General features: G+C 39.3%; 1 protein-coding gene and 1 long non-coding RNA gene across 18 annotated transcripts in view; both read left to right on the plus strand.

The window, feature by feature from the left end:
- enox2 (ecto-NOX disulfide-thiol exchanger 2) overlaps nt 1–22661 on the plus strand; it is a 403572-nt gene that overhangs the window by 297969 nt on the left and 82942 nt on the right. The gene's annotated exons all lie outside the window — the stretch shown is intronic.
- On the plus strand, nt 5651–22298 carry LOC147833956 (uncharacterized). The gene is made up of 3 exons (XR_015507475.1): nt 5651–8232; nt 11652–15442; nt 22058–22298. It is a non-coding gene; the product is annotated as an uncharacterized LOC147833956 (long non-coding RNA).

Below are 22661 nucleotides of genomic sequence, written 5' to 3' on the forward strand. Positions count from 1 at the left end.
TGAAGTTGGTTCTGCTGTTGGTGAAAGTTGAAATCGTTTTATTCTGCTGACAACTAGCTTTCTGCAACTCTCACATGATTTCACTGAAGCTAAGCACTCAGTATCTGGATGAAAGACCACATGGGAAAGCTAGGTTGCTGCCGGAAGTGGTGTTAGTGAGACCTGCAGGGGGCGCTCAACCTGTAGTCTATGTGAGCTCTAACGTCCTAGTATAGTGAAGAGCAGAGATTCTCAACTGGTTTGGCCATAGAACCCAAATTTTTACATGGTCATCAGGCCGCGACCCAAATTTTTAGGAACTAAAATACAGTTTTAGGAATTATACTTAATTTGTATTTATTTGTTAACATACAGAAGTAGTGACAGATAAATCATAAGAAAATCACCAAAACTTACAAATAAACAATATTTTATTGCTGTCATTTAACAAAATGTATCAAATTATAGAAATATTACAAAGTAATACGACAAACACTGTTAACAGTGGTTAGGGTAAGGAAAGGTTTAGTTACCATGAACTAAACTGAAATTTTAAAAACATGTTGTCTGGTTTCTAAATGTCAGTTTAATTTAGAAGGTTTCATGCTCTCTTGTGAGAGCACATCACTACATATGGCACACTGAGGCTTTAAGGCTTTTTTTGTCGTCAAAATATGTGAATACATACTTTACATATTCAGGGTCGCACTTCCACTTCCACATATTTTTTGCTATAATTAAATGAAATTTCACATGTTAAACAGTAGGGTTGTCGTGCATGCATTTCAAAATAAAAGTATAAGCAAAATAAGCTAAATTAAACTTTAGTTTTTTTGACCACACACTCCGCGACCCACTGAAAATGTTCCTGAGAAACACTGGTGAAGAGGACACTATACTGCTCAATGAGCGATAACTTTTGGATGAGACGTTAAATCCATGTCCTGAGTTTCTTTGGTCATTAAAACTCCCAGGATATCCATCGAAAAAAAAAACAAATCCACTGGCCTCTGTCCATCATGGCCCCCTAACCATCCCCACATCACAAGTGGCTTCATCACTCTGTCTCCTCCCCACCAATCAGCTGGTGTGTGGTGTGCAGTCTGGCACAATACGGTTGCCGTCACATCATCCAGGTGGATTGTGCACTCTGATGCTGCACCCTGCCCCCATTCATAGGTCAATACAGCTCGCTAGGTGTAAGGAAAAAGGCCTAATATCTCACTCCATTTAACATGTATGCAATGATAAGCAGTATTTGTAACCCTCATGCATTTTAAATGACATTATTGACTCGAGCAATGTGATCTGAAATGCTGACCTGATGAAAAGCCACGAGCAGCCAGTATCTGCCTTAATATTATAATTCTGTAGAGATTTTGATCTCCACAGCCCAGTCACCTTGATGAGATGCAGATCCGATTTTAAAAGCCAGCTGCCACTCAAACGCTTCAGACTGACGCCTGATGGAAGGCCTGTGTTTTTATTTAAAAGAGGAGCTGTCATATTTACCCTTATATCCCAGCAGCTGAATAAGCTCATCTGAATTCGGCTGCCATCAGAGAGAGAGAGAGAGAGGTCAGATAGAAGAATGAAACAGGAGGGGTGACTGTCCAGGGGGATTGGGGTGCAACTCTGACTGTAATTGGACAGTTGACCTCTAAGGAGACTGAGGTATTCTGGCATGTAAAATATGCCACACAGCAAGAGGAGGGTCAGAGGAGACAATGATTACCTGAGAGAGTTTGTGTCCTTCAAGCAGCTGAGTTTTCTGCCTGCTGGTCACGCGCCGCATGCACATCTGTAATCACAGGCTAGATGCTCTCATATCGCTATGGTCAGCCTCACCTGAAACGTGTCCTATAACCTGCCTGACTAAAAGAGAGTGACGGTTTAATACCCCTCCTCTGCCAGCTTGGATAGTCAAATATATGATGTGAGACAATGATTGATTGCCAAAGCTGAGGTATGAGAGGAGCATTTAGAAAACAACATAGCAGCTAAAGCCACGGCCACACAAGTTTGAGTATGCAGACTTCTGTCATACAGTGATGCGAAAAGACCAAAATAAAACAAGATGATTAGACATTGAGTATGTTTACATGGACACCAATAATCCGATTGTAATGCGATTAAGACAGTACTCTGATTAAGAGTCTACCATATAAACAGCAATTTTTAATGAACTTAATACGACTGAAGTCATAATTGAACTAAACAGAAATCAAATTAAGACATGTGGAGTATGCCAATTTTAGCTACATTATTGAAGTGCAGTACAGACCTGTAAACACCGCAATCAAACTATTACACACGGCTGTTTGACACTGTTTTCTGCAACTACAGAGTCAGTAAAGAACCACTGACACACATCGTGAAATGCTGAGGTTTTTTCCACATACATCATACGATATCAAATTACATTCAAACAAGTCTTCCAGCAGTTCATACTCGCATCCAATATCTCGTTTGTCATGACGGGCATGCATGAAATGTATTGAAACATTAATAATAATTAATAACAATAATTGAAACACCTGAAATTAGATGAAACTCCAAAGGAAATGTGGATAGCGTGGGGACGAAATGAAGTTAATCGAATTATGTGCTGTAACATGTAAAATTGGATCATGAAAGGAACATTAAAAAAGCAACTCATGTAAACACCTTAATTATATTATAGTCCTATTCAGATTAAGGGAAATAACTTGATTACTGATGTCCATGTAAGCGTAGTCATTGATAAAGCAAGCAGTTGCTCCATATTCAATTTTTTTGTATTTTTCAAAATGTGACCTCTCTGACCTTCAGACATTTTGATCTTCTATTGGTCTCAGCAGCATGCAAGCTCGTGTGACAGGTTTCGCATTTCTAGTCTGCTGCATTCACATTTGTATGAATGGAAGTCTATCCCAAAAAGTGTGATTGCCGCTTTAGTTCTGAATTGAAGATATTTTTTAATGAAAGCAGTAAAAGCAGCTTATGATCAAAAGCCATAGCAACATATGCTTGTGTATTATTTTAATGTATTTTAAGTTAATTTGGTTTTAACTAAACAAATTGAAATATATACAAAATTTAAATTGATGTTTTAAATTTAATGTAAGTTGAAATGACTTGTAAAGTTGATTCAACTTTCAAATTTAAGGCAACTACAATTTTTTACTGTGCAGGGGGTAAATTGTTGCTCTTAATTTTGTAAAATGTGAACTAAACACATACTTACAGTTTACTTAAAGCTGCAGTATGTAAGTTGAAACCCAGTGGTTAAAGTAGGTATTGCACGCTTGGTTCAAAATGCACGCAGGAGCAGGTTGCCAGATTGACAACATCAACAGTCGTGTGTCTGATGGCAGCAAACCAACGGAATGTGATAGAAGAAATATTAATATATTAGTATTATTTGTTATTTTGCTAATTAATAACCTCATGTGGAACTCTGAATATGCGTCTCATTTCGGAGTCTAAATCAAATATGCTGTTATCCACAAAGACAACCCAGGGTGCTGAAATAAATTGGCTCAGCTGGTATTGGGCGGGTTAAAGAGACCAAAACAAAGACAGACATTCCGGCACAGAAAGCACATTTTCCAATAAAAGCATTATTTTTCAAATAAACATCTGCAAATATATCATGGTATTTTTAAAGAAGAGTCAAAAATTCACACTGTATGATAATTCACCTTAATGGAAATATACTGACTATTTACTTTCTTCTGCTGAACACACAAAAAAAGATATGTTTGAAGAAAGCTGAAAACCTGTGTCTGTTAACTTCCATAGTCGCTGTTTTTTTCTTAATATGAAAGTCAATCGTTCCATGTTTCAGCATTCTTAAAAAGATCTTTTCATAAAAGTTTTTAACAAGTAAAGGCTGCATAAATAATGACAGAATTTTCATTTTGTGTGAACTATCCATTTAACAAAAAATGTCATTGTATAAGGTCAGTTACAGTGGATGAGATTAGGTGAAGGGCTAAGTATTATAAGGATATCACCTAATTATAAACCAGTTTATGTAAAAACTTTAATAATATACATAGTTTGTCAAAAGGGACTGTAAAATAGTGTAGTACCAAAATATCTTCATGAAGTTTGCAAAAGATTAAAGACTGAAGGCTAAATTGAGGCTGAGTTATAAAATATAGTTAACTGCCTACAGAGGTAGCATTTTAAAATATAATAGTGATTTAAGGCATAACTGTGCTCAATCATGGGTATGTTAATTATGCTGTTTCCTAAGCGAACTTGTTTTGGCCAAATTCTAAGGCTGTCTTGCATGTTTCATTTGCGGTACAGGCAGTCTAGGCTCGTGAACAAATGTGTGCCTGTGGCCACATTTTTGCAGAAATATTATGCTGCTGCTTGCATGATTCATGGCAGTTTCAAAGTGAAATGTGTAGTATTTTAGAAAGATTTCTGAAGGATTATGCAATGCTGGAGACGGGAATAATGATGCTAAAGAATTCGACTTTAAATCGCAATGTATATTCACTAAACATAATTAGTAAAAAACAGGAATGATGTTTGTTTTTATTGTCACTGTTGAAAAAGAGCTGTTTTATATTCTTTGAACAGGTAATTGTACATGCAAATGCATTTTTATTATCCATTTATTAAATTTTTTATAAATTTACAATACTTATGCAAAAAATTACCACGTAAAACTGCATAATATGGAGTCCTGATTTGGTAACTATTCCCACAGATCAGTAGCCATTCCTAGTGTTGACTAGATTTGAAAATACAGATTTAAAAAAAAATTATCTTAATCTATGACTCTGCACACTGTTTATATTTCTGCTGCGCCACAGATCACCATCTGAATAGTTTTTTTTTGTAGTTTTAAATAACATGCGAATGTGCTCGTCCGTTGTGCATTAGTGATGCACAGGTCGTCTCATTACCTGCGTATGCCAGGTTGGTTAAGAAATTGTCACTTTATTTGGTTGGGCGATTTAGGACGGGCCTTGTTTTTTAATGCATGTATGTTGCGTGCAATTCTCTATAGCCTATTCATATTTGGGAATATCTGTTTTCATATTAGCCTTTTTAAACTGAACCTGAATCTTACAAAAAATGCTTTTGTCCTCAACATTGAAAACAGTTTAATATAGGCTATTCTTTGATTTAAAACAAACAAACAAAAAGTTATCATAATTATTCAAAACTGTGAATTTTTCACTTTTTTATCTATATTATCATTTTATATAACAAAGCAGTTTGTGTTTTGGCTGCAGAAGCATAAAAGACCTTGAAGCATATCAGACAAATGTTATTCGTTTTTATTGTTTATATTTGTAGATAACTGACCAACAAAAAATACATTAAAGTTACAATACAAATTATACCAAGAAAATAAGGATTTAATTCACGCTCTGCTGTTATTGTTGTATCACAAACCTCTGGCAAATACTTGCTAAATTATTCATCTTTATTTTTAAAGATCAGGCATTGAGCATCTGATTTTTCCACAGTTTTGGGTTGCTTTCATTTTCTTCATCTCACATGCGGTGAGTACAGGTGAGGGAGTGTTTTCATATGTAACTGGCCACAGCTTAATTTTGTCATTATTGTCAAACTGGCAGAGAAATATCAGATTTGTTGAAAGTCTGGGTATTTTACAGGAGATGAAGGACAAAACAACATATTGCTTTTCAGTTCATGTTTGGATGTTATGTTTTTTTCTCTAAAGGTTATTGCACAATGATTTTGAAACTTCAAACTCACGTTAATTTTGTTCGTCATTAAAAAATTCAAATCTGGTTCAATTTTTTTCACTTTGTCGCTTCCGAAAAAAACATTTTAAGAGGTGTTTTGACAGCCCATACTGCAAAATAGGGTTAGTATGTACTTTTGGATGCTGCTTGTCAATCAGAAAATGCTTCTATGTTGGTTCTTGCTGTCAATTCCAGGGAAAATCATCGATAAAAGGTTTATGATAAACTGCTGTGAGTTTGAGAGTTTAACTGCAGGTGTGCGCTGTGTGAAGTGCGTGCATGCATGCAGAGGGGAGTCAGATTTGTCCGGGGAGTCTGATTTTTTTACACTGTTCAAGATTTGTTTGCATACAAAAATGTGTGAAGAATTACAAGCAATGTATCAAAATTACACTGATTTCCTGAAATAAACCTTTTTGAGAAAAATTTTTTCTGCATTTTGGGATAATCCAGCAGCTCTTTGATGAAGAGGAGAACTCTCCTTCCTCTCTACGCGGTATTACATCCACAAAATATGGAGCCTATTCCTCTTTCTTTTTATATTTTGAGGAAGAGAAAATAAAACAAAACACTTGAATTGACTCTGAAATGTTTTGTGTTTTTCTGAATGGATTAATTAATACGCATCGTACTCAGTGTGCAAAATTTATGTACATGAAGAATTTCTGAATATGAATAACAAAAAACTGCGTACTAAAATTTCACACTTTAGTATCCAAAGACCTAAACCAAAGTCCCCCTTTGATTTACGAACCCATGAGTTATGGTATACATTATATTTAAAACATAATACAATTAAAAACATAATAAAACCACCTGACGACAAATAAATTATTGTATTATTGCAGATCATTCAGATTTAAAGTAGCTTTAAGCTGTGTTGTTTTGTGAGCTTGTAAGAGTTCATGTTGTGTGGCTGTCTAAATTCAAAAGCCTCGTAGCTATTTTTTCAAAAGAACACTTTTGTTTGTAAATTGTTTTCAGGATTCAGTTTTTTACTTTCAAATGGTTCCTCTCTAGCTGAAAAAAAATTATGTCTGTAAAGGAATCTGATTTTCTGTAGCAATGCAACCCTGTCATCTTTCACCCAGATCGATACTTCAATTGACAACAGAAGCAGCTGGCTGTATATTGATTCTAGAATCGCAGAACAACAACATAAAAAAGTGCGCTTCATATTCCCTCCCTGTGTTTGTAGTGCCGATTAGAAATGAATGAAAGCTGGTCATTCCAGCCATACTGCCTAAGCTCAGCGATCAAACAGCGCAGAGGTAATTATTCCAAGATCGCAGAGAGAAATTACAGGAAAAGGGATGCAGAACAAAAGCCCACTTGTTTCTGGGCTGTAGATGGGGGGCCTCAGATTCTGCCATTGTAGTTTTTTTTAATGATGAGCAGCAGAGAGGAACTTGAAAGAGATGGCCATCGCAGTGAATGCTGTCTGATGAAATTTGGCCACATCCATAAACTTGACAGTCTCCTCTCATCTCTTTCAGTCAGAACAGGATATCACGCACATATCTCGCATTGTAGCGACTCGCTGTTTTTTTCCACACCAGTCTGTGCAGAAGTGGATTTAATAGTTGGTGACAGGTGTGCTCTCCTGACTACGGCACACAGTAATGCGGAGCAATCATTCATGGTTATTCCCACCTCAGTTACCAGAAAAAAATGCATAACCCAAAAGGTCCGCCATGCCTCATGTCATTTAACATGAAATTTTACAATCTCGAGCATCTCCACATCAGCGCCTGCTCTCGTAGTTATTGCAGGAATTCTTCCTTTTCATGTCTTCACTTTTTAAGACTGGCCCGTTTTTATCGTCTATATGCTCTTTCTTCAGCGTTTTTGTCAAACTAGTCCACCCTTTTCTGTCTGACTGCTCTCGTGCCCTTCAAAGCAAATATGATGGGATATATCAGCATTTCTACCATATGTCATTTATCTGAGCTTTTTAAAGGGCAGCGGTGTTCGCTTTGATTGGTGCTGTATTAAAAGCACACAGGCTTATTGCTGTCAGCCTCACCCCTTGTTATTTATTAGATTTGACCGATGGGGATATTTGAAACCTCCTTGTTTTATTCAACTCATTGCGGATCAGCTAAGAGCTGAGCTTAAATCTTTTCTTGCCTGACTTTCTAACGAGGACACAAAAACAGGCAGTTCCTTTTTCCAATTATGCGGCTTTTTGTAGAGCATTTCATCTCACAGTCACACAAGATGAGACTTGTGGTATTCAGTGGACCTAAAAAGAGTTTGGATACTGCAGTCATAGTTAAAAGTGTCTGAATAAGATTTATATATGCTCTTATTTTCTTATTTTATTTAGTTTTATTTTGTGTTATTGTTATTATTATGCAAGAACACTTTTAATCGATCAAATGTGTCCATAAAAATATTTAGAATGCTATAAAGGATTTCTGTTTCAAATAAATTCATTACCGGTTTCACAAAATTTTAGAAAGATTAATTGTTTTTAACGTTTTCTCCGGGTGCTCTGGTTTTCCCAACAGCCTAAACACATGCGCTATAGGTGAATTGGGTAAGCTATAATGTCCGTAGTGTATGTGTGTATGTTCTGGTCCTCCAGGTTGGGGTTGAGCATTGGGCTAACGACCCACCTTGTGAAAATTCGATGATACAAAGCACCAATATGGTGCAGTTAAATATAAACTTCGATATAAATGGCCCTGGAAGTAAGAAAATAATGTGACACTGGAATCTGGATTAATGGCTACTGAAAAACTTTACCATAATTAAACTTTGTAACATATTAGAATTGAAAATTCTTGAAAATTGTTACATTACAGTAATACTGTTTTAATCTTATTGATCAAATAAATGCTTCCTTTTTAAGAAAAATAAACTTCTTTCAAGAACATTTTTTAAAATCCCCTCAACTTCAATTAATTAATTTTTAAAGCACTTTTTATAACAAGTATTGTTTAAAGCAGCTTTATAAAAGGTGCACCTTATTGCATTACAATCATTCATTCATTCATTCATTTTCTTCTTGTCTTCGTCCCTTTATTAATCCAGCACGTTTTACCCAGCGGATACCCTTCCAGGCGCAACCCATCTCTGGGAAACATCCACACACACTCATTCACACACACACGCTCATACACAATGGACAATTCACCTGCCTACCCAATTCACCTGTACCGCATGTCTTTGGACTGTGGTGGAAACCAGAGCACCCGGAGGAAACTCACGCAGGGAGAACATGCAAACTCCACACAGAAACGCCAACTGAGCCAAGGCTCGAACCAGCAACTCAGCGACCTTCTTGCTGTGATGCGACAGCACTACCTACTGCGCCACTGCATCGCCCTGCATTACAATAAGATTAAGTTAAAGTTATAATCAAATATAAGTTATTATATACATAGTTAACCTGTATTTTTATTGGTGATGTCTATGTGTACATAGTTTATTAAAAATGTATTCGTGTATTAAAGAGCCCCTATTATGGGTTTTTAAAAATGACCTTCCATGCAGTATGTAACACAGCTCTAAGTGAAAGAAAACATTCAGCTGAGGTTTAAATCTAAAAGTACACCTTGTTTAAAACTATTGATTCTTTAGCAAAATATTTCACTCAGAGTCGAATAAACGAATCGAGTTGGGTTTGGATATTTTGTTTGATCACATCGACGTCGATACAGCACATCACCAATTATGTACTTCCAGTTACGGTAAAATGTGAACACACTTTCACTTCAGACTTTAGCAAGGGCGCGGAGGATCATGGGGCACATAGATCACTGACAGATGGAGATTCGGCTGAGGGGAATAAAGGGTTAAAGTTCATTACCGGGATTAGTCGGTCGTTTGTTATTGAAGGAGCAGCAAAGACTATGGGACTTTGTCAGACTTTGACAGGGACGTCAGTAACTTTTACAATTGTTGCCTCGTTTTGTGTAGTTTTAAAAACATGTGTTTAATTGTGTGTTATAAGTTGTAATCACGCTGCTCAGCTTGTAATCAGGTATCGATTGTAGATCAGTGCTTGCATTGTATATCTCAGGTTAAATCTTTGTGGGGCTGTTCACATATCGAGACCAAAACCACGTAAAAAAGGTGACGCATGCTTCTACCTTTATTGATTTAAATGCGTTTCTAAACTGGCTTTCCTCTGCTGATTGCCTTTGCTATGGCCACCATCGGCTGTTCCTCATATGCGGCGCGGTTCATTTTCAAAATAGTTCACTTTTTGCCACTGTGTGCATTATAACTGAATGTGTATCATTGTTATTTCTTGGAGATAGGATTAAGAGTAGAGTAATATGCTGGTGTTTAACTGTTTTAAGCGTTAGAAACTTTCTCTCACTGTTTGTTTTCTTCCCATAGACAACAAAACCCTTAAACATGTTTCAAATTTCATTTTACTTCAAACTGAAAGCCTTCAAACTTTTAAATCTACTTTAAACTAAGTGGTCAGATTTCCTCAATCCAATATTAACTTTGTCTCTGACAACCCTGTTTGGTCTAAGTGATCTTAGTTACCTCTTACAAAAAAATCAATAAAATAGCATGCATCCACACAATAAATGCATTATGCTTAAAATAAAGATTTTACAACAGTACATAATAGTTACCAAGATTTAATACAAAGTGGGACAGAATTTCTTTACATTGATATTATTTAAGCAGGTAAACCAAATAAATGTTTCTTTTATCGATGGTGGCTGGTAATGGTAAAAGCTCTGTTGTAAAGATCTGAATCTGTGTCCTGTGATTCCAGCACAGTTTCCCACCTTCCCAATCCATCAGTCTTATTCTTCAGCACTGCACAGACTCAGCTTGACTTAACTCTGTCTCTACATCACCACCACAACCTCATTCTAGTCAACTGCGCTTAATAAATGGCCATCGACCGGCTTTCATTCACTGTCGTTTGAAAGGACTGGCTTTCTGAAGGACACCGACTTCTTAGAGAGAGAGGCCAAGCATGGCAAATATTATCTGTTTTCTCTGGAAACCAACAGACCGCATGAAAGGATCGCTGTGATTCGGTGCCCAGTTGTAGATGGACCTTGTGCCATCAGGTCAGGCTGCATATGCTGCTTTTTTAATGCCTTCTAAACCTTCGGTAAACTCTGGCTCTGTGCCTGAGACTGACCTTTATATCAGGCGGAGCTCTCTTCTTCCAAGAGCCGCGAGGGTTGTGAATCTGTGTTTCTGCTTCTGGAAGCCACAGTTTGCCAAGGGCCTTTCCAGCCTGGCCCGTTTCCTCACTTCAGCCCACTCTCAACACATATCACCCACACCTCCCTCCACCATACCAGCCTGCGCCTGAAGAGGCCTTTAACCTCAGTGCTCCGCGTTGCTGCTGCTTAAAATAAGCTCTGGCTGGCTCTCAAAGCCATGGAGATTATTGGTGCTACCGTTCATTTGAGTTAGTGTCTTATTTTGGGACTGTTTATGTATACAATATTATTTTATATAAATTGATTTCATTTGAAGGACTTGAAGTAATTGTTTTTGTCAGTTATTTTATTTTGTTATTTACTCTTTTTTTTACTGTTATTTGCAAAGGAAACATTTCTCATTTGTGTTAGCATTTTGGTCTTGTATGTATTTTTTATTATTATTTTAGCTTTATTTAGGTTAATAAAAAGGGAACATGCATTTTCCTGTGGCTCAAGTCATTAGATCTGCATTAGACATTGCCATTAGACGTTATAACTGCTGTATTTGTATTTTCTGGAATCTGAGACCCTGGTCTCACATTGCACAGGTGTATTTGTGGTAGTAACCAAAAATAGATTGTGTTAAATTGACAGTGGTGCAGTGGGTGGTGCTCTCACCTCACAGCAAAAAGGTCACCAGTTTAAGCCCTGCCTGGGTCAGTTGGCGTTTCTGTGTGGAGTTTGCATGTTCTCTTCGTGTTCGCGTGGGTTTCCTCTGGGTGCTCCGGTTCCCATGCACCAAAGACATGCGCTATAGGTGAATTGGGTGAGCTAAATTGTCTGTAGTGTATGTGTGTATATCCTAGTCCTCCAAGTTAGGGGTTGAGCATTGGGCTAACGACCCACCTTGTAAAAATTAGATGTTACAAAACACCAACATGGTGCAGCTAAATGGTGCAACTTCAATATTAACGGCTCTTGGAGTAAGTATTTGTCACGGTCTTGTTTGGTATTCCTGTCTGTTATGTCATGTGACTTCCCAATGTGTAATTCCATGTGCTTCTGTGTTGTTCCATGTGCTTTTATTATGAGCATATGCTCCTTTGTTTTGTTTTCCTGCCTTTAGTTTCATGAGTTTTATCTGTGTTTCACCCCTGTGTGTAATTAGTTCAATGATGTGCTGTGTATTTAAGCTCCTGTGTTCAGTTCGTTTTGGGTCTGGTCTACTCTGTCCTTCCTGTATGTATATGTCAAGGGAGTAAGTGTCTTTGTAGATTAAGTGTTTTCGTGATAATTCCTGCGTTCCAGTGCCTTTGTGAAGTTGAAGCTTGATTGTGAGTCGAGATGTGACTGTATTACATTGAGTCAAAATTATTTTTTTTATGCTAAATATGCTTATAATATTAAGTAAATATCATGTTCCATGAAGACATTTAGTATATTTATTTCTCTAAATCTGTCAAAACTTACTTTTTGGACTACCAATATTTATTGCTAAGAATAGAATTTGAACAGCTGTAAATGCAAGTTTCATTACACCTGTATAAATCTCCAAAAATGTTACACTTATGACATGTTTTGTGACCCAGGGTTAGAGATGCTTTTGGTAAAATCGTATATTTGTACTCTATTGTGTAAAATATTTGGTAGGTGTTATTTTCACTCATTTTCTTTTCGGCTAGTCCCTTCATTATTCAGGGCTCGCAACAGCAGAATGAACTGCCAACCTATCTTTGTGTCCTTCCGGCCACAACTCAACACTGGGAACACTTACACACACACTCTTGCATTCACACATATACACTACGGCCAACTTAGTTTATTCAATTCACCTATAGGGCATGTCTTTGGACTGTGAGGGAAACTGGAGCACCCAGAGGAAACCCACGCAAACAAAAGGAGAACATGCAAACTCTACACAGAAATGCCAACTAACCCAGCCGAGGCTTGAACCAGCAACCTTCTTGCTGTGAAGCGATCGTGCTACTCACTGGGCCACTGTGATGCCTGCATTATTTTTGTTTTCTTTAGTTTTTATTACTAGTAACAAATAAGTATTTTGGATGTTCTTTCTAAATAAATTGACTTCGTTAATTAGAGATCCTAGCGAGCACTTTTGGGAATTATAGGTGGCACAACGAAATTTTGTAATTTAATTTTACCAGCTTTTTTGTCCATTATTGTCAATTTTGATCAATACGCATCACTGCATTTTAATTTCACTTATCATTTGTCATTAAAATTGTTAAGCAGTGTGCTTGCAATTTGTATCAAATCTGGACAGTGTTTTGGCAATCATAAACATATCTTAATAATGCTGTCTTCACGGACATTTGCAAATGCTTGAATTGAGTCTGGAGAGCATTTTTGGACAATAAAGATTTGTTTATACAAGATAAATTTTAGAGTAATGTTGTAAAACTTGAATCAAACATAATTATGTTTGTTGTTTGCGGTCATGTTTTGTCACCATAGGTGGCTTGATTAAATATTGTCATCAAATTTAACTTTCTTGGGCATAATTTACACGTGTGGGTATTTTAGGTATTTTCAGCATTTTTATTACTCGAATAGTTCTTTATTATAATAAGTGTTGAAATCACATTTTATTTTAGCTTAAACCTACACAAATTAATATGCCATCCAAGATCTGCCAGTCAGACCTTGACAGCATTTTTGGATTTCATTGGCATGTGCAAATTCTTGTAGCATTTTTGAGTCTTAAACTGCCTGTGGTATTTTGCTTCCCAAAAAGCCTGTTTTACATGTTCATCTACGTTGAAATGTATAAAAAAAAAATGTTAAAAAAAACTTACACAGAAGTTACTCTCAAACATGCAACTTTTGTGTTGGTCAGTAAGCACAGAATGTGCTTACATGTGGCTCTCAATTGTAAAAAATTCCTATTGAAATGACTGGATTTTGCCCAAAACAGTAAATGTCGACCGCAACTTTATGAACATATTCAAACCAAACATTTTTGTATGTTTTGAATTACGTTTAGTCAATATGGTTGGCCACCATGAGCATGTTAAAGTGCCCAATTTCAACCTAAAATACTTTTAGAAACCCTTTCCATTGTTTGATCAGCATTTGCAAACACAAATATTCAAACTTGCTTATTATGCTCAAAAGCATAAAGAATGTGTTCAGTTTTATAACATTCCGTGATGCTCAAACTGCTATTTTGATGGTTAAACAGTTTTGGTTTCTGTTCAATATTGACTCTTTTAAACTCTGACTTTCATTGTCTAAACACTACCCACAATATAACCACCACAAACTTATTGCAAGAAAACCTTTGCAATAAATAAACGAACACTGTAAAAACTGAATTTGAATGAAAAGCAAGAAGTGGAAACACACTGCTCATACAGTATATTGCTCTCCTGTGGCTGAATGCCTGTTTAAGGTGCTTATGATCGCTGCAGGCTTCCCACAGAGACACTGTCCTGCTTTCCTCTTTCAAGAGGGACAATACACAGCAGGTAGACGGCTGTCAAGCTGAATGAAGAGTGGCTTTTGAGAAGTCAACTCATCTTATCTGCAGCCTCACTCCTGACACCCCACTCCAGCAAACAAAAGACCCAGTCTCCTTCTTTTGCCATCTCACACTCAACACTTCCAAGTCAGGCTTCCTGAGCTGTGAAGTATTTGGACGTCTGAGAGTAAAATCATGCTTTTTGGAGTCTACAATATACAATTCACACTTCATCTTTAGCCTTAGAGCTTGGCATTATGACAAAAAGTTTTTTTTTTTTTTTAAATAAAGAAGTCAAAGTTTAAAAAAAAATAAATAAATAAATAAAGTCAGAGATTTCCGAAGTGTTTAGGCAAAGCAGTTTATTGTTACAGCATCAGTAACAACAGAGACATATCAATCAAGTGTCTGATTAGTGTAGGCCAGCACACAGTTTAAATACACTTCTTTGTCTTAACAATCCACCCCAATTTACACATTAGCACACCTCCCTTAGCTTTTCCACTAATAGGATCTCAGCTCTCCCAGGTGCTCCCTACCCATGGCCAGTTTAGTAATTTCTTTACCACCAATAGAATCTCAGTTTTTTTAGGGATCATAGCCATGACCAGTTAAGGTCTTTCCTTCCTACTTCAAATGTGGCAATTCAGCAAAACAATGCTTAACAATATATCTTGTTCACTGTATATTGAGCTGCCAACTGTAAGCTGAAGTTCACATGGGTAGTTTTAGGGTCACAGGATTTTGAAAGTCATTGCAACTAAGCATAGGTGCATGTCTGAGTGTGCAGCTGAGTGTGAGCATAAGTCACACATTAAACAGAACGCAAGTGCCCTTATGATGTTACTTCCATACATCTGTTTCTATTAAATTCCCTACACCTCCTGCTCTTTTAATTATTTCCGTTTCTGGTTGTGTTTGCACTGTATCTTTGCATTTCTCATCTGCTTGAACATGGCTTCATAATAGTATATTCCATATAATCTATAATAGTATAAAAATCAAAAATACAAAGGATGATAATAATAATGCAACATATATAGGGTGATAATAAGGTAGTGGTATTAAATAACCATAAAAACATAAAGAATAATAATGAAGTCATCAAAATAAGCATACAACTGAAAGTGTGATGAAAACGAGCCCACCAACTCGTCTTCAAGGGGGAAGAAATGTGAGTTCGTAAAAAAAAATGATGGCTTACTCGCAAAGCACTGTCGTGCAAGGTGATATTTATTTACAGTGCCAAAAAGTCCATCCACAGTGAAGATATTTACAAGTGCTAACAAAAAAAATAGTAATAAAAAGTACCAAAGAAACAACAAACAGGAAAATAAAATCTGCAAAAATATACTCCAATTATATCTACAATAATAATAATAATAATAACGATAATAACAGGTATCCACAATATACTTGCTTGAGGCACCACAGTAGCACTCTTGCATCGACTTGGTTAACAAGTATTGTAATGAAGTTGGGCTCTGGCTTATATAGCCCAAACTCCCGCCCGTTTGTGGGCTAAACCATTCAACAGGTAAGTATTAAAATGTACAAATACACAAACATTAAATAACTTGACATTCAAGCCACCCTTCACATTAAACACATAAAGAAAAAATCCTTAATATATAATTAACAACAAAACATACATTTTCTTAATATAAATAAACACATAATACACACTTCATAAACACAAAACACCTATTTAACAAACATAATGGTTTCGTCAGCTTCCGATCGCAGTGCGCATGCGCACACAATCCCAATCATTCTTAAACCAGCACTTCCTATGTGCTCGGTTTGACCGATCGCGACCGGAAGCCTGACTACGCCCACACAGACAAACACCAAACAGAGAAGACAACACAACAGGTGAAGTGGAGGTGTATGAAATGCCTATGGATGACTTATGAATTGCGGGGAGTGGATTTATGGAAATATGACCATTTGCTATCGAGATCGCGTGTGCACCCGCTCCTCCGATAACGGCAACGGCAGGGAGGAACATTATGATGAATGAATGAGGTAAGTGTGCCTGTGAGTATGTCTGCGTGTCAGCGCGTCTGTGTGTGTGTGTGTTTGCAAGTATGTGTGTGCGTGAGAATGTGCGTGTGCGTACGAGAATGTGTGTGTGTGAATGCCAGTGCTGCTTTCCCAGCGGTGACAGTTAATGTGACTTTATCACATCACCTTCCCCCTCTCCCAGCCGCATACTGGCCGGGAACCTGGACAGGTAGTCGGCTACCACATTGAGTCTACCCGGTCGGTGGCGTATTTTAAAGTGGTATGGCTGCAGGGCGAGGTACCATCGGGTGACTCTGGCATTGTGGTCTTTCATGGACTGGATCCAGGTAAGGGCCCGGTGGTCAGTTTCCAGATCAAACTCACGGCCTAGGAGGTAATAACCTAGACTGTCCAGAGACCACTTGATTGCAAGACCTTCTTTTTCAATTGCAGAATATCTTGTCTCCCTTGGCAGTAGCTTGCGGCTGAGGAAAACAACGGGTTTTTGTTCTTCTGCATTTCCTTGGGCAAGGACAGCTCCTATTCCTGTTGCAGAAGCATCCACTTGTACCAGGAACCTTTTTGAGAAGTCAGGACTCTGTAAGACTGGACTGGAACACATCTTCTTTTCAGGGTTTTGAAAGCTTTTTCACAGTCATTAGTCCATGGAACAGGATTTGTGACTGACTTAGACAACAAGTTTGTTAAAGGAGCAGCGATAGAGGCAAAGTTTGGGACGAATCTCCTGTACCAGCCTACAAGTCCTAGGAACGATCTCACTTCCTTCTTGGTCTTTGGCTGTGGGCTCCTGCAAATCGCCTCTACCTTGTCGATCTGAGGTTTAAGCTGTCCATTGCCCAGGTGGTATCCGAGGTAATTGGCCTCTTGCTTTGCCCACTCACATTTAGACACATTTAAGGTCAGTCCGGCTTCTGCTATCTTCTTGAGTGTCTGTTGAAGATGTTGTAGATGTTCAGTCCACGAATTACTGTGAATTACCACGTCATCCAAATATGCAGCCGCCCAGTCTTCACAACCCTGAAGGACTCTATCCATTAGCCTTTGGAATGTGGCTGGTGCCCCATGAAGGCCAAAGGGAAGGGCTGTGAAGTGAAATAATCCAAATGGTGTTCGGAAAGCAGTGTATGGTCTGGACTCCGGATTGAGGGCTACCTGCCAGTATCCCTTACATAAGTCTAGCGTGGTAATGTATTTGGCCTGACCAATCTTCTCCAGCAGATCATCAATTCTTGGCATCGGGTATGCATCAAACTTGGACTGGGCATTGAGCTTGCGGAAATCGATGCAGACACGCAAGGATCCATCTTTCTTGGGAACAATCACCATTGGGCTGCTCCATTCACTCGTTGATGGTTCGATCACTCCTAGCTCCTTCATCAACTTTATCTCCTCTTTCAAGGGTTCCACCAGCCTCTCAGGCACCCGGTAGGGACGTTGACGTGTTGGTGTTGGATCAGAAAGGTGGATGGTGTGTTGGGTTAGCTCAGTCCGTCCAGGCCTCTGACAGAACAAAGCAGGAAACAGATTTAGGAGGTTCTGCAGCTCTTCCCTTTTGGAGTCTTCTAGGTGAGTGAGATTCACCACAGACGGCTGTCTCTTTACATCCTCCATATCCTCTTCTTCCACATCCTCTTCTACCTCCACCTTCCTCACCAGGAGGGCTGTTTCTGGTCCCTTACCGGGTGGCTCCTTCCACTCCTTTAATAGGTTGACATGGTAGGTCTGCCTGGTCTTCCCCTTGTCTGGATGATGAATTTCATACGTTACCGGCCCCATCTTGCGGATCAAAGTGTATGGCCCCTGCCATTTAGCCAGTAACTTGTTAGTTGAAGTTGGTAAAAGTAGAAGCACCTTTTGTCCCTCTTGGAATTGTCTCAGTCTGGCATGTTGGTCGTACCATCTCTTCTGTGCTTGCTGTTTCTCTAGCAGATTTTCTTTGGCTTGTTCTCTGTACTTCTCCAAACGGTCTCGCATCTCTAGCACATAGTGCACAATGCCGCTCTCCTCCTTCTTCGATGCAGGTTCTCCTTCCCAGTCCTTCTTCAGCAAGTCTAGGGGTCCTTGTACCTGCCATCCATAAAGGAGCTCAAATGGTGAGAAGCCCGTCGATGCCTGGGGCACTTCTCTGTAAGCAAAGAGAACAAACGGTAACCACTTATCCCAGTCTCGGCCCGTGTCTGCAACGAACTTCCGCAGCATGTTCTTGAGAGTTTGATTGAACCGCTCGACAAGTCCATCTGTCTGTGGGTGATATGGCGTTGTTCTTATGGCGGTGATGCCCATCTGCTTGTGTAGCTGCCCCATCAGACGTGATGTGAAGTTTGTTCCTTGGTCAGTAAGTATCTCCTCAGGTATGCCAACTCTGGAGAACAACTGAATCAAGGCATGGATGATCTTAGGTGTTGTAATAGAACGGAGTGGGTAGGCCTCAGGATACCTTGTGGCGTAGTCACTGACCACCAGGATGTAACGATGTCCAGCACTGCTCTTTTCCAATGGCCCCACAATGTCCATGGCAATCCGCCTAAAAGGTGCAGAGATAACAGGGAGAGGTTGCAGGGGTGCTCTGCCCCGCTGGGACAGAGCACTTGTCTTTTGGCAGACGGCACATGTTTTGCAGTGTGTTTGTACATCAGTATAAAGTGTGGGCCAGTAAAATCGTGAGCTAATGCGTGCATATGTTTTCTGTTGGCCTAGGTGACCAGCCCATGGAACAGTGTGTGCAAGGTGAAGAACAAGAGGACGACAACAAGATGGCACAACTAAACGCAACACATCATTTGTTCTCACATATAACACACCATTCTCTACTACATATACCTCATTGCACAAAATTGATGTTTGTTCAGACTCGGCTTTAACAAATAAGGGTTTCAAGGTTTTATCTTCCCTTTGAAGTTGTGTTATATTCCCTGGGACCTTCCAGCCATCAACTTTGAGACCCTCTCCTAAAGACTCAGAGGCTGGAGTTCCCAGGTACTTTTCAAGACGCCGCTGGCGTCTTGACTTCCTAGGGCCCTTGGTCCCGCCCTGCAACAGACTACTATCCAAGTCTGGCAAGGGCTGTAGACCTGCCCTGGCTTGTGCTCTTGTAAGAGCTGGACATGACACATTAACAGTAGCAATAGAACGTTCAGAGTCTTTGATGGTGGGTTGCAAAAGTTCATACAGTACTGGAAAGTCTCTTCCTAGAATCATATCAGCGGGTAAATTGTCAACTACTGCAACATTAAGCAAGTACATTTGTTCTTGTACCTCAACCATAACCTCGGCTCGGGGATACTGCTTTATGTCCCCATGTACACATTGAACAGAGGTGGTGTTTTCATAACTGACATTATGTACAAAACGTGATTTCATCATTGACAAAGAGCTTCCAGTATCTAAGAGTGCTTTTAGTTTATGTCCGTTCACAGTAACATTATATACATTATGACCCTCCCCCACAGAGTCAAAATCACAGTCCCCTTCTCTTGGCACATAACAAAAACCCGTAAGTTTAGCTTTACGAGCAGGACATACCGATGCTTTATGACCCAGCTGCTGGCAGTAAAAGCAAATCAAGTCTTTGGTTGCAGGTTTTTGGGTTTGTGCATTGTCCGACAGTTCAGTACGACCCCTCTCAGAACCAGTGTTATGTAATGTGTGACGTACAGTACCTTTATGTGGTTGAGTACGGAGCCCGCCACGATGTGCGTTCAGGTACTGCTGAGCCAACCGTGCTGCTGCCTGTCCTGACTTTGGCTCGTGCTCCTTTACCCAGGTGCGTGCGTCGTAGGGTAGTACCCGAAGCAGCTGCTCCAGGATGATGACCTCGCCAATCTCCTCTTTGGAGTGCTCCTCCGGTTGGACCCATCGCTTGTACAGGTTCTTTAGTCGGTGGTAGGTCTCTGTCGGCGATTCTCCCACTGGAACTGTAGATGACCTGAAGCGCTGGCGGTATGTCTCTGGAGAGATGTTGAACTTCTCCAGCAGTGCTTCTTTCAGATCCGCATAGACCTCAGCCTCTTCCTCGTCCATTGCCAGGTATGCCTCCAGTGCTTGTCCTGTCAGCAACGGAACCAGACGGTAGCTCCACTCCTCCTTAGGCCACCTCCATGTTCTGGCCAGACGCTCGAACCGCCGAAGATAATTCTCAATATCTTCCCCCTGCTGGAAGCTTGGCATCTTTGGCTCAGTCCACTGCATCGGCACTCTTGGCTCTGTGACATTTGGAGAGTCATGGATATAGGCTGTTCTGTGTTTTGTGGATACCTTTGTTGCGGGTGTCGGTAGCTCCATTCGTGCACTCTCTGCATCAATGGAAGTCTCCGCAGGACGTATTGACTGCAGAATGGAATCACGAAGACCTCGGAGCTCCTGCATATATCGGTCCTCCCTCTCCTCTTGAGAGTCCAGAAATCTCCGCATCAGGGAATACATTCCCTCACCAGCTGTAGCATCAGAAGTAACTGGCTTGGATGGGGTTGAGCTGGACTTTGAGGAGACTCTGGGACGACTTGTGGCTTCCTCCTCATCCTCCGTTGTCACCACCGAATTCCAATCAGCCCCTTCCTCTGATGCTGCCTTCACTTGGGACCGTAAACCCGTCTTCGGTTTTCGGCCTTTTGGCGCTGTCTTGCGAGTAGCCATCCCACCGCTGCCACCAGATGTGATGAAAACGAGCCCACCAACTCGTCTTCAAGGGGGAAGAAATGTGAGTTCGTAAAAAAAAATGATGGCTTACTCGCAAAGCACTGTCGTGCAAGGTGATATTTATTTACAGTGCCAAAAAGTCCATCCACAGTGAAGATATTTACAAGTGCTAACAAAAAAAATAGTAATAAAAAGTACCAAAGAAACAACAAACAGGAAAATAAAATCTGCAAAAATATACTCCAATTATATCTACAATAATAATAATAATAATAACGATAATAACAGGTATCCACAATATACTTGCTTGAGGCACCACAGTAGCACTCTTGCATCGACTTGGTTAACAAGTATTGTAATGAAGTTGGGCTCTGGCTTATATAGCCCAAACTCCCGCCCGTTTGTGGGCTAAACCATTCAACAGGTAAGTATTAAAATGTACAAATACACAAACATTAAATAACTTGACATTCAAGCCACCCTTCACATTAAACACATAAAGAAAAAATCCTTAATATATAATTAACAACAAAACATACATTTTCTTAATATAAATAAACACATAATACACACTTCATAAACACAAAACACCTATTTAACAAACATAATGGTTTCGTCAGCTTCCGATCGCAGTGCGCATGCGCACACAATCCCAATCATTCTTAAACCAGCACTTCCTATGTGCTCGGTTTGACCGATCGCGACCGGAAGCCTGACTACGCCCACACAGACAAACACCAAACAGAGAAGACAACACAACAGGTGAAGTGGAGGTGTATGAAATGCCTATGGATGACTTATGAATTGCGGGGAGTGGATTTATGGAAATATGACCATTTGCTATCGAGATCGCGTGTGCACCCGCTCCTCCGATAACGGCAACGGCAGGGAGGAACATTATGATGAATGAATGAGGTAAGTGTGCCTGTGAGTATGTCTGCGTGTCAGCGCGTCTGTGTGTGTGTGTGTGTTTGCAAGTATGTGTGTGCGTGAGAATGTGCGTGTGCGTACGAGAATGTGTGTGTGTGAATGCCAGTGCTGCTTTCCCAGCGGTGACAGTTAATGTGACTTTATCACAGAAAGTAATGCAATCATCAGAAATTTATCAATACATTGATTAATTCCTAAAAAACAAGTTCTTACAATCACTCCAGATAAAAAAAAAAAAAACACTATACATTTATGAAATGTGCTTTACACAGCTTAGTGGGTTTGACAAACCACCTGTCGAAACACACTTTTTCCTGTAAAAACAAACGCCCTTCATACTCTAGCACTTAAATCTCTGAACAATAAAGCCTGCTTTCCACTGCACACGACAAGCGACAGACCGGAAGTCATTTATGGAGATTAGTTCGGGAGCAGCGTGGAGTTCTCCATATGCGGAAAATTCGGATCCGAACTGAGCTGCGGATCCTTTGAAATATTTAGACTCCTGCGAGACCGTATGCGACCGGATGTGATGTATTCCACTGTTGTACGAGCAGGTTTGTGTGCGCGAGATGAGAAATATATATATATATATATATATATATATATATATATATATATATATATATATATATATATATATATATATATATATTTTTTTTTTTTTTTTTTAAGTAATAAAGTAATAAAAATATATATATTTTTTTATTGTTGTCTCCTTATTCCCTCCAATATTTTTAGCATTATAATCCT

This window comes from Danio rerio, chromosome 14 (assembly GCF_052040795.2).
Source record: "Danio rerio strain M-AB ecotype USA chromosome 14, GRCz13ab, whole genome shotgun sequence".
NCBI classification, from domain to species: Eukaryota; Metazoa; Chordata; class Actinopteri; order Cypriniformes; family Danionidae; genus Danio; species Danio rerio.